Source organism: Periplaneta americana, chromosome 6, assembly GCF_040183065.1.
Source record: "Periplaneta americana isolate PAMFEO1 chromosome 6, P.americana_PAMFEO1_priV1, whole genome shotgun sequence".
In the NCBI taxonomy this organism is placed as follows: Eukaryota; Metazoa; Arthropoda; class Insecta; order Blattodea; family Blattidae; genus Periplaneta; species Periplaneta americana.
The window spans coordinates 105,934,184-105,947,330 of record NC_091122.1 but is presented as its reverse complement, the minus strand read 5'-3'; the positions used below and the strand labels follow the sequence as shown (position 1 = coordinate 105,947,330).

The window sequence follows — 13,147 nt, the reverse complement described above, 5'->3', positions numbered from 1 at the left end:
TTATTCACCACAATTTTGCAACCAAGTAAGAGAAATAATGAAAGAACTAACACATTTCATTATTACCAATTTGAATTAAATGTTCCTTTCCAAATAGCACTACAATCTGGAGGAAAACGAATTTCTTCACCTGTTTATTAGGCATGGCTCAGCTGAATGTTTTCTATATTCTTCATGAAAGATCAATCTAAAACATTTTGCTATTTGTCCAGATTAAAAAACTGACCTAGTAATAACATTTCATGATGGAATAGACACATATAAGAACCCATCAACATTGTATGTAAAATATCTGATTCAATATTCCTACTATATAATACTGTTGTAGTCGTCAGAACTGTATATTATAATCAATTTTCCATATGCAATACAGTACTATTTCCATTAACGACCATGCTTCTTTTTAATTCATACTGTCAAAATATAAACTCATTATCATCATGCAAACTCTTCGTCAGAACTGTATATATGAATTTTAGAAGATTAGCAACAAAAAAATACTGACACCTACACAAGGCATGAGAGATCCGCTAGCTGATCCAGAAATTGAAACAGATGACTGCAATCATAGGTGATGGATGGGGTGTTCGGATTCCTTCTTTTGAGATATTCTTCATACATTTTACATATTCCTGTTGGAAAATAATACGTCAGTTTCATGTAAGTTCTCAGTCCTCTGCAAAATTATAACGAATAAAGTAAATAAGAAAAAAATTTTGAACTTCAGCAAAGAAAATTTATGGTATATTAACTTCACTGAACATAATTTTCAACAATACATTTAGCATATCTCAATAATTTGAGAACTGAACATAAAAACTGGCAACCAGTCTTACTTTAATGAAATGTTACCTTAAAAAATAATAAACCCAAACACATTTTACACTGAACACATAAACAAAAAAGTCAGTCATTACACAGGTTGCACATTACGAAAACTTCACTAGGTCTGTATCAAAACAGCATAACACTTCCATTATATTTCATTGAAATAAATACTACTAATCATTTAATATGAAAATAGTATCAATTACATATTTCAATGCAAAGGTAAGATGAAATTCACTCTTTGAGGTACTTCTTGATGCAGATATACAATTTTCATTTTCTGTACTATTACATTATTTGCCTCATGCATAATTTATATGATGTGAGTGCATGACGAATAGGAATCACATTTGGTACTCCTTCATTCACCAACAAGCTTCTGAATTTCACAATTTCAATTATATGATGTTCAATGTACCTGTTTCTTCAAATTTATGGTTACCATCAAGAATATTAAAACTCCCTAAATTTCAAATAATGTATTAAAAATATCTATTTGAAAATATAGTCAGTAAAAATATTGTAATCTTCATACCATCAATTGACAAATCATGATTCTCTTTCAGACAATATCAGTATTGGTAGCTCATCCTGTCTGTGATTCCAATATTGATTAATCACTGTTATACTATAGCATCAGTTTCTTGTATTAGTACAGTTGTAATACTGAACAGATCATTTTGTACTGATCTTCTTACATTATGAATCACAGTAATTATTATTGGTCGTTTATATTGCTTCCTTTTGTCACTTCACATTTCACACAAAGTATCATCTCTGATTACGCATATTGTTAATATTTAAAATTCCTACGTCATTTAATCTTCACTGACTATTATATTTTTTTAAGTGTGCATTCATTCTTTTTTTTTTCTGGTTTGATGGTCTATAATATTAGTTATTTTATTACTTTGATAATGATAATAATAATAATCATATTTTTCCACATAATAAACTCCATTTTCACTTTCACTGTACTGAAATATGTACAACTGCCAAATTACTACAAATCTTTCTTCCAAAATAAGAAAAAATTGGTTGTTAACTCCTAAATTGCTCTCAAATATTTTACATTAAATTGTTGCATTTGATGTCATTTATATAATTGTAACATAATATCAAAGCAAGTATGTAAGAGCATGAAGCTGCCTTTGTTGTTATTTTAAGTAGCATGAAACTGATGCACAGTCTGTTGCGGGTAATGAGCAATCTTAAATTCTATTACTGGATTTTCTTGGCTAAGGACTTGGGTTGCTAGCTTTTTGCACTCTTTACTTGTTTTTTCTTCTCCTGTCCTTCAGTGTTTCCTCAATGATATTTATTTATATCTTGTTGATCATAATTAACAATTATACTCATACTTACAGGTAACTCAATCTTATGTATTGAGTATTTATTTTCAAATAGAAATACCAGCTTCATTATTCTTTTAGTATTAATTTCTCCTCTTTGTACTTATTATGTAGTTCAGGATAAAAATTATATATTCACTAAACTTCTGTAAATATGTACTGTATGTATGTATCTAATGCTTTCGATTTAACAACAAAATTATTCTCTTTTTTGCTTCCCAATATTTTCACATTAGATCATGATGTGTCTTAAGAACTTCAGAGATTTCTATGTAATTCATATCCACTTCTTCTTCCTGATGACATAGGAGACAGTTTGGTGTGATAGTTATTCCAATCCTGTAGAGATGTTTATTTTTGTAAATATCACTGACTAAAAAACCATTAAACGAAAATCACTTGAATTATATTCCATATCATTATTCTGACAGCTGTAATCATTATGATATAGCCAATCTTATACAATAGAATATTATTTATACATTTTTCCATTCTCGTGTTTATATCATAAATATACAAAAAGGATAAGCCTCCAACAGCACAATCCTGAAGCAATTATCTGCACTACTTGAATGCTGAAAGTAACGTGAAAAAAGAATGTTTCCATTAAGTTCTTCACTGCACTTGAAAAAAATGTGTGTGCTTGCATGTGAAATCAGTAAATACACTAAATTGTGCATATGAATTCAAAATTCGTAATATGATGTATATAAGTGTCAGTAATTCTACAGGAACACATTGTCAGAAAGAAAAAATCGAATCTATTTTATCGTCCATTATAGAATATATTCATCCAATGATAGTTGCTCTCTTCTTAAGCATAATAATAAACATATTTCTTTCTTCTTTACACATTTAATAATCACTTTCATTAGTTGGTACTCATAGACACATTTTTTAACGGTTATCTCTGCTTCTGACAACTTATCTTGCATTTTCCAAGACAGATGTAGGCTTCCTAGTACAAAAGTTTCGGAATTCTACAACAAATATCAGGCCTTCAGTTGGAGACAATTTATATTTATTCACTAAACGACATATTTCTCAGATGACTTCCTTGTCTGCTAACAGTCATAGTCTTAAAAACAGTTGTGAGAGTTTAAGGATTCTACTAAACAGATCAAACTGATGTAATTACGTTTTTACATTTTTACAGCACTTGCTAAACAGCCACCACCATTCCCATTATATGCCACCTTAATAAGAAATGAATTTGATTAGTTCACATAAATCCAATACTATCCACAATTATTCATTCATTCATAACTGGTGCTATAGCCCATTGAGGGCCCGGATCTCCTTCAATATTTGCAGCCATTATCTGTAAATATATGCCACTTTTATTACAGTAGAATTGTGTTATACTTAATTTTATTATATAATTATTTTTATATAATTTTACTATATAAATATTTCCATTTCTATTTCCCTTCTTCTCTCTTCATATAAGTGTGAACAGGTAAATCCTGAGCCAAGCATTTTACTGTGGGACATTCGACACTAATCACAACAAAGCATATAAATGCTGACAGGTAAATCCTGAGCCAAGCATTTTGCTGTGGTACATTCGACATTAATCACAACGAAGATTTAAATCTTCTATATTTCCTTCAGCGAATAATAATTACTGGCATGTTTCTCGAAACTTTTGTTGACCATTTCCAATATTAACATTATTTTTCATGTGCAGAAAATTAGACTTCTTTTCTTAAGATAATGCATTACTTTTACCAACCACAATGGGTTCTTGTCATACAATGTTGTTGTTGTTGTTTGTTGTTTTATAGTGCCAGGCGTTTGACAATAGTCATTTGACCTCTTGCACTCCAATATTTTTCAAAGATATTCTTGTCATACAATGTAACGACCTTTATATGGGTCACACACAAATGATGCTTGCAAAGGTTAGATAACTACTGCAGAAAAAAAACGCAATTACATGGTAGGTACTATAATTTCGTTAATTTTATAATGCACTGTCGACTGAAATATATTCAATTAAGATTAAACTTCCTGCCATCAACGGTAAAAGGAACACTTTCCAGCATCTTGTTAATTTCAATTGCTAGGCATTGCAGTGCGATATACAGTAGTTATGAATTAAACCTTGTTTCATAACACACAGCTTGATATAAACGATGCCTACGCAGTCATCTTGTCTACTACCTTTTACCTAATAATATGAACAAATTAAAGCTACAACTTCATTTTCACAAACAGGTTCTTCCCAAGTATAGGTAGTAGCTTTTTCTCTTCCACAGGAGCAGTGAAGTATTATTCTGAACATGATCAACGAAACAGCATATGACGCATATAATAAGTTTGCATTAAGTCGGCGTACATATACAAATTTTATTTTATCCTGCAAATTAAAAATTAAATCAATGTTGTTCATTTTCCAGCAGATTAAGAAAAATATAATGTTGCTCACATAATTGTATCACATTTTGACAGAGCTTACGGTGCAGAGAATATGTTTCAACTTCGGTCATATTCTCACTACATAAGTTCTGTTGTTAATTAGTTGTCTTACAAAACATATGTTTGTGCGCATCTTATATGAAATCTCACCTTCCATACATTCTGTAACGGATTCATAATCAGAATATGTTCTTGTCTCTAACTTTGTACTGGGCTGAAATAACAGAATAGTGTGAGACTGAAACAGAAGTATAAAAATTTATTTAAAATTTACTCTCTTGAATAACGTCCCATTAGACATTCAGAATTTTGAGAAAGTCAGGAATATGAAGACAACTGTTACCTTCCTTTAAATAATTACCATATTCGTAGTATAACATGAGGGAATTAGGATACGATGTTCAAATCACACTACATCTATTGACAAACAATATCATATTAATGAAATGCGACAAATTACACGCAAAGAGCTTTGGTTGACGTGACATGCGTCAGATAAAATTTAAGCACATGTAATTGCAAACATTTCCTTAATGGCAAAAACTTGTCCGGTCTGCAATTATACACTGTTCTACAAGCCTTTCAACGAGGTATTTGTGTCTATACTTCAGAAACGCGCAGAAATTTACATCATACACAACACTGTCAATTACCCTAACCACATTCCCAACATTTTCAACGTTTATGCAGTGTTGCCAACAAATGAATAGGATAAATCGCTATTCTGACACCTGAAAGTCGTTAGAAAATCGCTGCTAAAAATGTCGCTAAAGAAAAGAAGTACCTGCACCATTAAATAATGTATGATTTTGTGGTCTGTACACACCTATTCCCTGTCAGAGAAGTTAAATACATCAACATTGTTGGGGATGATTATTGCTTGTATTGTTGAGTTGATTACTGCTGAGTATCTATTGTAGCTATGTAGATAGCGCACTGAGCTAGAGCTCACTGGGATAATGCGCGTGTATTTCCCGACCAAGCGGTTCGATGTTCGATTCCCGGCGTGAGTACTGGAAGAAATTTATCTTCCGCCCACGGGACTGGATGTTTGTTAATTGTCCTGTGATGTCTCTGTGGTGGTCCTATACCATGCTTATTCTATGACCAGGGAGGCCCGCACAGTTTTAATTCAAAATATCTCTGATATATTTAACATAAAATTAAATATCACCCTAGATCATATATATACATTTGACGCTATAGGCGCTAGACCACCAAATCTGCCGCCAACATAGCTCGAAAACTCATTAAGGTAGCAACACTGCGTCTAGGTGCGGCCTGTGCAGGGTCGCCAAGCATTTGCGATAAAAAATAGCGAAAAGTTAACATAGATCTCCCGCCATTAAAGCTGTTAAAGGAATACAATTAAAAACACAATAACCCCTGCAGGGATCTAACTTAGTCGTTAGAAAGATTCGCTTAATTCATACATGGATGAGGAGACGCTATCTATCCTTAATATGTGATCACAACTTAATGAAAGCTCTTTTGGGAGAAACTGCAGTTAGTGTCCCGCAAAAAAATTTTCAAAGTCCAGTGATGGGACACTGCGCATGCGCAAGACACTGACAAGTAAAGGAGCTACCACACCATAGATAAAGCTGGTGCTCCAACAGTAACAAGTACTTAAACCGTTTTAGCAGGTACGTTTCACAATAGCTGAGACTCAACATAACAAATGGCGGCAGTTATATTGCATCGTTTAGGGCCGTTTTCTCCAAAGATAGTTAAACTTGGGATAAATTAAACCCGTTCAACTTTACTATTCAGTTTAAACATGCTTCCATTTTCTCCATAAATATCTGACAGCCCACCCGTTTAAATTAATGTTGGCACTAGATGTCCATGGCTTCTCATGTGTTGGCTACACTGAATAACTAGCCGATTGGAGCCAAGATTACTGATGGCGCGTCAGATTTTCAATATGTCAGCTACAGATCACGATGTCAGTTGTTTACAGAGAATTAATGCTATAATCAAATCAACGCGAATAAAGAAGGAATGCATCTACTAGTTTCACAAATAAATAAATCATTTATACCCATGTGAAGTGTTGTGTATCATTTAATCAGCTGTTTCCTTGAATTTATTGGAAAGCGTTCTCGATTCCACTTTTCTCTGATAGGCAAGATCGTACAATAATTTGTCTTGTGTTAATGTGCATTATCTGGTGGCATGTGTGGATCCATTTTAATATAAAAATTAATTTCCTTTAGTTTATTCCTTTCCCTCCGAAAATCACGATCTTAATTAATTTCAAGAAGACAACTTCCAGCTTTTTAACGTGTTCGGTAACCCACTAAATTAGGCCTAACTGATGTACCCAGGATCTTGATAATTCTAAGGGAAATAGCTTTTATTTTTAACATTGTAGTATGTGACCTTATCTATTTATGTAATATTCACAGGCCCTAATTTATAATTGGCTAGAATGGGCAAATACCCAGAGCAAGGGAGCAAGAGAAAGTATTTTAAAGTAGGATGTTGAAATAATTGTTAAATACATGCTCAATAAAAATGAATATTTATAAATAATGTAATAAAAACAGCGTTTTGTTTGATGAATTGGCACAATTATTGTTTCAAATTTTTGTTTGGTAATGGAAGGGATTAAGTTAAAGAAAGAGGTTAGGGTGCCAACATTTGCTCTGTCCTGTTTTCCAGTGACCTAAACCCAGGGCCTAAATATTCATAATAGGTGTCATCCTCTCGTATTATTTTTATTTCAATAAACGGTTGGTTGCACTGTATGATTGCTTCATCGTCCATTATGAATTTTGATCATATTATCATAAGCTGATTAACGTACACTGTAAGGTCCTGTGTTTAGACTTGGAGAATTCAGGGAAGAAAGTAAGAATTTTAGTCCAGTAGAAATTGATTTACTGCTCTCTTTACTTAGTACAAAGAAAGATATATTAGAGTGTAAGAAAACTGATAGTGTATCTTTAAAAGACAAAGAAAAAGCTTGGCAAGAGCTAGCAGAAAGTTTCAATGAAATTAGTGGAACTGTAGTACTGGTAAGAGATAAAAGGGGGAAGTATGAAAACCTCAAAAAGACCTGTAAAAGGAGATTTTCCGAAGATAAAAAAATACACATCAGGTGCAGGTGGAGGTCCAAATCAACCGAACTTAATAATAACTTATATTAAAATAAAAGAGATTATTGGCACAATACAACTTGAGGGGCTACCATCTGTATGTGACTCAGATTGTCCTGGCCAGTCATCACTACTCGCATCTGTGGAGCATCCATCTGCAAACATGGGAAAAGCACAATTTCCTCCTCAAATCCAATCAATTCAAAATTCCAATGTAATTCCCTTTTCATCTGTGAATCTGTACAAGTCTGTAGCTTCTGAATCCAAAGCATTTGTCGCAGGTGACGATTCAAATCCCACTGATCAGGTAATTGAAGATATATACCAATAGTATCTCAGGATAATATACAAATTAATGAAGTAGAAGCCATTCCATGTAGCAGTCAATTCAGTATTCGGGACCTGAGGAAACCTACTTCCACTCCACTCCTAGTAATGAAGAAAAGACCATCACTAGACAGTTCATTGACAGGAAAGAAACTTATGGCATTATGGCAAGAAAAACAAGTTCTGCAGTTACAAAAACAAGCAACAGAGGATCAAATTCAGTTCCAAAGGATGGAGCATGAATTTAAAGTACCGGCAACATAAATATGAAAGAAATAGAGTGAAGATGAAACTCACAGAACTTCATATAAAAAAAATAAGGAGTTTGATCATGAGATGAAAAGAAGAATTCTTGAACTTGATGTTAGGAATAGGGAATTGGACCTTAAAACAAACAGCTAACTGAAATCACAAGATTTTGAAGTAGTTATGGTGTTTATTTTGTTCAAGTCTATATGTTCTTTTTTATTTAAATTAAAAAAATTAATCTAACATATTAAATCACATTAGGTAACTTATATACTGATAACTTCAGTTTTGTAGTGGTTGTAATATGTTATGATGTCATTTTGATATTTTCATAATGTCATTCGGTTTATATCATTCACTGTATTAATAATACCATATTCAACATATCACATCAGGTTATCATGCTACTTAAAACAGAAGATATTTAAATTTATGTAGCTTCTTAAATAATTGAATAACAAGTTAATCAGTAGGTAGTTTAACTTAATTCCAATTGAAAAACGAAATTTATTGTATTGTATTGTATTTATTAACATTCCATGGTATTCATACATGCTTACAGCTAGAATATGGAACAAGTCAAAAAACTTAATACTATTATAAAATCTTAATTTATAGTCACAGTCTAGATGAAATATATACAGACGAGATTTACAATATAGTCTACTGGTACAACACATAGTTTTAGTATCAATTTCATGAAGTGTTATTGAATGTCATGAATTCACCTACAGAATAGAAGGCGTGAGAAATTAGGTACTTCTTTAATTTGGCCCTAAATAATTTTATGTTTTGAGTTTCATTTTTTATATCGACAGGGAGGCTATTAAAAATTATTGCATGTTATCACCTATCACATAATTTATATATGGCTTATTTATAATATAGTAATAATACATGAGAAAAAAACAGTAGGCTAGGCCTAATTATAACATGACATCAAAATGTTCATAAATCAATTGTTAGTTTCATTTCTAATTATTTTAATAGACATGAACATAATGTGACAGTATATTCCCTCCAGCTAATTTCTTATATGTTATAAAATAAACACACTGCATATTTCAAGTAATTAGTTACTTTCTTTCATTGAAATCCGACATTAATATAATTTTGATACAAATGCAGATTTATTTCAACTTGTAACATCACTGCGTAATTAAAATAAAGTGGGATTTTTACATAAATTGTGACTACACTATAATGTGTTAAAATATTTGTGTATCAGTAGTAATATTTTATACAACACAGTTACAGTTAAGTCATGTCATCGTTAGATTCTATATTATGGCGGTTGTGTTGCATCTAAAGCTACACCACACAAGATAATATGTCAGATTTAAAAAAATAACAATTTTAGGCTTAATAATTTATGGTGTAAGTTACTGGTACAGGGTACTGCTTAATTTTCAGTGAAGTAAAGTTATAATACTTTTGAAAATATCCAAGTTTAACATGAATAATAAAGAATGTTACATGTACTACAGTGAATGAAACTTACTTTATGTTAATTTCGTCCCTTTGTTTCACTGATTCACAAACAAATTTTAGTCATGAACGTACTGATGGATAAGGTGCTGGTAATGCTTAATTTCCAGTGAAGTAAAGTTATAATATACTTTTGAAAATATGCAAGTTTAACATGAATAATAAACAATGTTACATATACTGCAGTGAATGAAACTTATTTTATGTTAATTTAATCTCTTCCTTCACTGGTTCACCAACAAATCATGGAAGTACTGTTGGATAAGATGGTTTCGCCACATTATTTTCTGCTACATTTGGGTGGTTGTTAGCTGCTTGAGGGAAGTTATGCACAGCGTTAATGGCATCCAGCTGGTCATCAGTAACAGGAGGTATATTTTCATTCTCATTGCAAGCTATATTGTGTAAAATAGCTGTTGCCACAATTACACTTTGAATTCTGTCCAGTAGCTAAAACAGGAAATCTTTTCTATACCCCATAGCTCCTCTCTACTCGACTTCCAGTCCTTATGATGGGCTCCTGAAAAAGTTGTTCCTCTGGCGTCTGTGTAATTGTCAGTGGTGTAATGAGATAATTTTGTACAGCATATCCACTATCTCCAACTAGAATGGCTGCACCAAATTCTCCATCTTCAAATCGCCTCTTAATTCTTGAAGAATTAAAAATATGTGAGTCATCAGATGAGCCTGGCCACCTAGCCACAATGTCTCGAATCAACAAGGAAGAATCAGACAATTTGCACATTAATTGAAAAAAATTCCTTGCGATTTCTGAAGATTTCTGCATTTCCTCCACTGGTGATTGTATTTTCACATGTGTTCAGTCAATTGCACTTATATAGTTAGGAAAACGCGAAATTGTATAAATTCCGTGCTTAACCCTTGCCGTTCCTTTAGGTGTTGTTGGCATGTTGATACAACGCTGTGACAAATGTCCTATAGCTGTAGAAACTTTTGCAAGGACTGAGAGAACAGAGACTGGAATTAGAGTACAGAGAGTGGACTGAGAGTACAGAGAGTGAACTGAAAGTACAGAGAGTGGACTGAGAGGACAGAGAGAAGCCTGGGAAGATAGATAGAGCACTGAGGGATATGGAGTAAGCTAAGAGAACAGAGACTGAACTGAGTGGCAAGAAGGTGGAGAGCGATGATGGTGAGTAGACTGAGAGACCAGAGAGTGGACGGAGGGGACAGAGAGTAGACTGAGAGGAAAGGAAATGGACTGAGAGGACAGAAAGTGGACAGAGATTACAGAGAGTGAATTGAGAGTACAGAGAGTAAACTGAGGGGCAGAGAATGGAATGAAGGGACAGAGTGAACTGAGACGACAGGGAGAGGACTCAGACAACAGTATGGACTGAGAGGATAGGGAATGAGCATGAGGAGTGGGAATGAGCTATGAGAATAGCGAGTGAACTGAGAGAAAAGAGAGTGGACACAGAGAATGTTGAGTATATTGAGAGAACAGAGAGTGGACTGAGAGGACAGAGAAGGGGCAGAGATTACAGAGAGTGAATTGAGAGTACATTGTGTGGATTGAAAGGACGGAAAGTGATACAAAGAAAACTGAGAGGATGGAGTGGGCTGAGGAGAAAAAGAGTGAACTGAGAAGACGCAGATTGGACTGAGAGGAGAGAGAGAGGACTGAGGTAGTAGAACAGGGAAAGGAAACAGAGTGGACCGATATCAAAGAGAGAGTACTGAAATTACAGTGAGTGAGCACAGAGAGGACTGAGAGGAAAGAATTCTGAATCGTAGTTTCCCCAGTTCACTCTCAGTCCACTCTCTATCCTGTCAGTTCACTCTCTGTACACTCAATCCACTCTCAGTTTTTCACCCCACTCTGTCCTCTCTGTCACCTTAGTCCATATTCTGTACTCTCTGTCCTCTCGATCCACACTGTGTCTCCTCTCAGTCCACTCTCTGTCACCTCAGTCTACTCTCTGTCCCTTCCCTGTTGTCTCAGTCACTCTCTGTCCTATCAGTCCACTCTTTGCCTTCTCAGTCCACTCTCTGTCTTCACTCTGTCCTCTGAGTCCACACTCTGTGCTCTCAGTACACTCTCTGTTCTCTCAGTCAACTCTATCCTCTCTGTCCACTCTCTCTTCTCTCAATTCACTCTCTGGTCCCTCTCTATTCTTTTAGTTCACTCGCTATCCCCACAGTGCTCCATCTATTCTCTCTGTCCTCTCAGTCCACTGCCTGTCCTTTCATTCCACTCTCTGCAGGCCTTCTCACAGTCCACTCTATGTATTTTAGTCCACTCTCTGTACACTCAGTTCACTCTGTCACTTTTGTGCCTTCTCTGCCCTTTGCCTTCCCTCTGACCACTCTCTCTCGTCTCAAAGTTCAGTTCATGAAGGAAAGAGGAGACTGAGAATAGAACAATGACTGAGAAGACAGTGATGACTGAAATTTAGTGGAAGGGGTTCAATATGTAAGGTTTTTTTTAGATTCAGATTTTCCAGCAAATCCTTCATACCCACATTAATGAATTTTAATTTTAAGGGGCTCGGACTAAACACGCTCACTAGGTTCAAACTACAGTCCGATATTTAACGGAGGGGGTTCATTATGTATACAAGTTTAGGTTTTTCCTGCAATTCTTTATTCCTACAATAAGCAATTATACATATTCAGGGCTCGAACTCAGGACCCGTCATTGGGTTAAAACTACAGACTGTAATGTGGCGGAAGATTTGCATTGTGTATACAAGTTTTTAGTTTTTCCTGAAATGTTTTATTCCTTTAATAAAATATTATAAATTTTCGAGGCTCGAACTCTGAGAATAATACCGTCATTGGGTTGAAACTACAGGCTGGAATTTGGCGGAAGATGTGCATTGTGTACACAAGTTTTAAATTTTTCCTGCAATTTTTATGTCTTTAATGAAGAATTATAAGTTTACGGGGCTCAAACCTAGGAAATAATGCCGTCACTGGGTCCAAACTACAGACTGTAATTTGGCGGAAGTCGAGCAGTGTGTATACAAGTTTGTAGATTTTTCCTGGAAATTTTTATGCCTCTAATAAACAATTATAGCCTACACTTTCGGTATTCGAACTCTGAAAATATTGCCGTCACTTTGTCCAAACAAGAGTCTGTAATTTGGCGGAAGATGTGCATTGTCTATAGAAGTTTTTAGATTTTGCTTGCAATTTTTTATGTCTCTAATACAGAATTATAAATTTTCGGAGCTCAAACCCAGGATATAATGCCGTCATTGAATCCAGACTACAGGCTGTAATTTCGCGGAAGTGGAGCATTGCGTGTACATGTTTTTGGACTTTTCCTGTAATTTTTAATACCTATAATGATGAATTATATATTTTCGGGGCTCGAATTCGGCCTTAATTGGTTCCTATGTTGGCGGTTCC

At 34.2% G+C, this 13,147-nt stretch overlaps 1 long non-coding RNA gene across 1 annotated transcript; it reads right to left on the bottom strand.

Annotated features, from left to right (window-relative positions):
- Positions 1-583: 583 nt before the first annotated feature.
- Positions 584-5,298, bottom strand: LOC138701628 (uncharacterized). The gene is made up of 3 exons (XR_011332647.1): positions 4,945-5,298; positions 4,752-4,839; positions 584-632 (listed from the first exon to the last, which is right to left on the bottom strand). It is a non-coding gene; the product is annotated as an uncharacterized lncRNA (long non-coding RNA).
- Between the last annotated feature and the right edge of the window lie 7,849 nt (positions 5,299-13,147).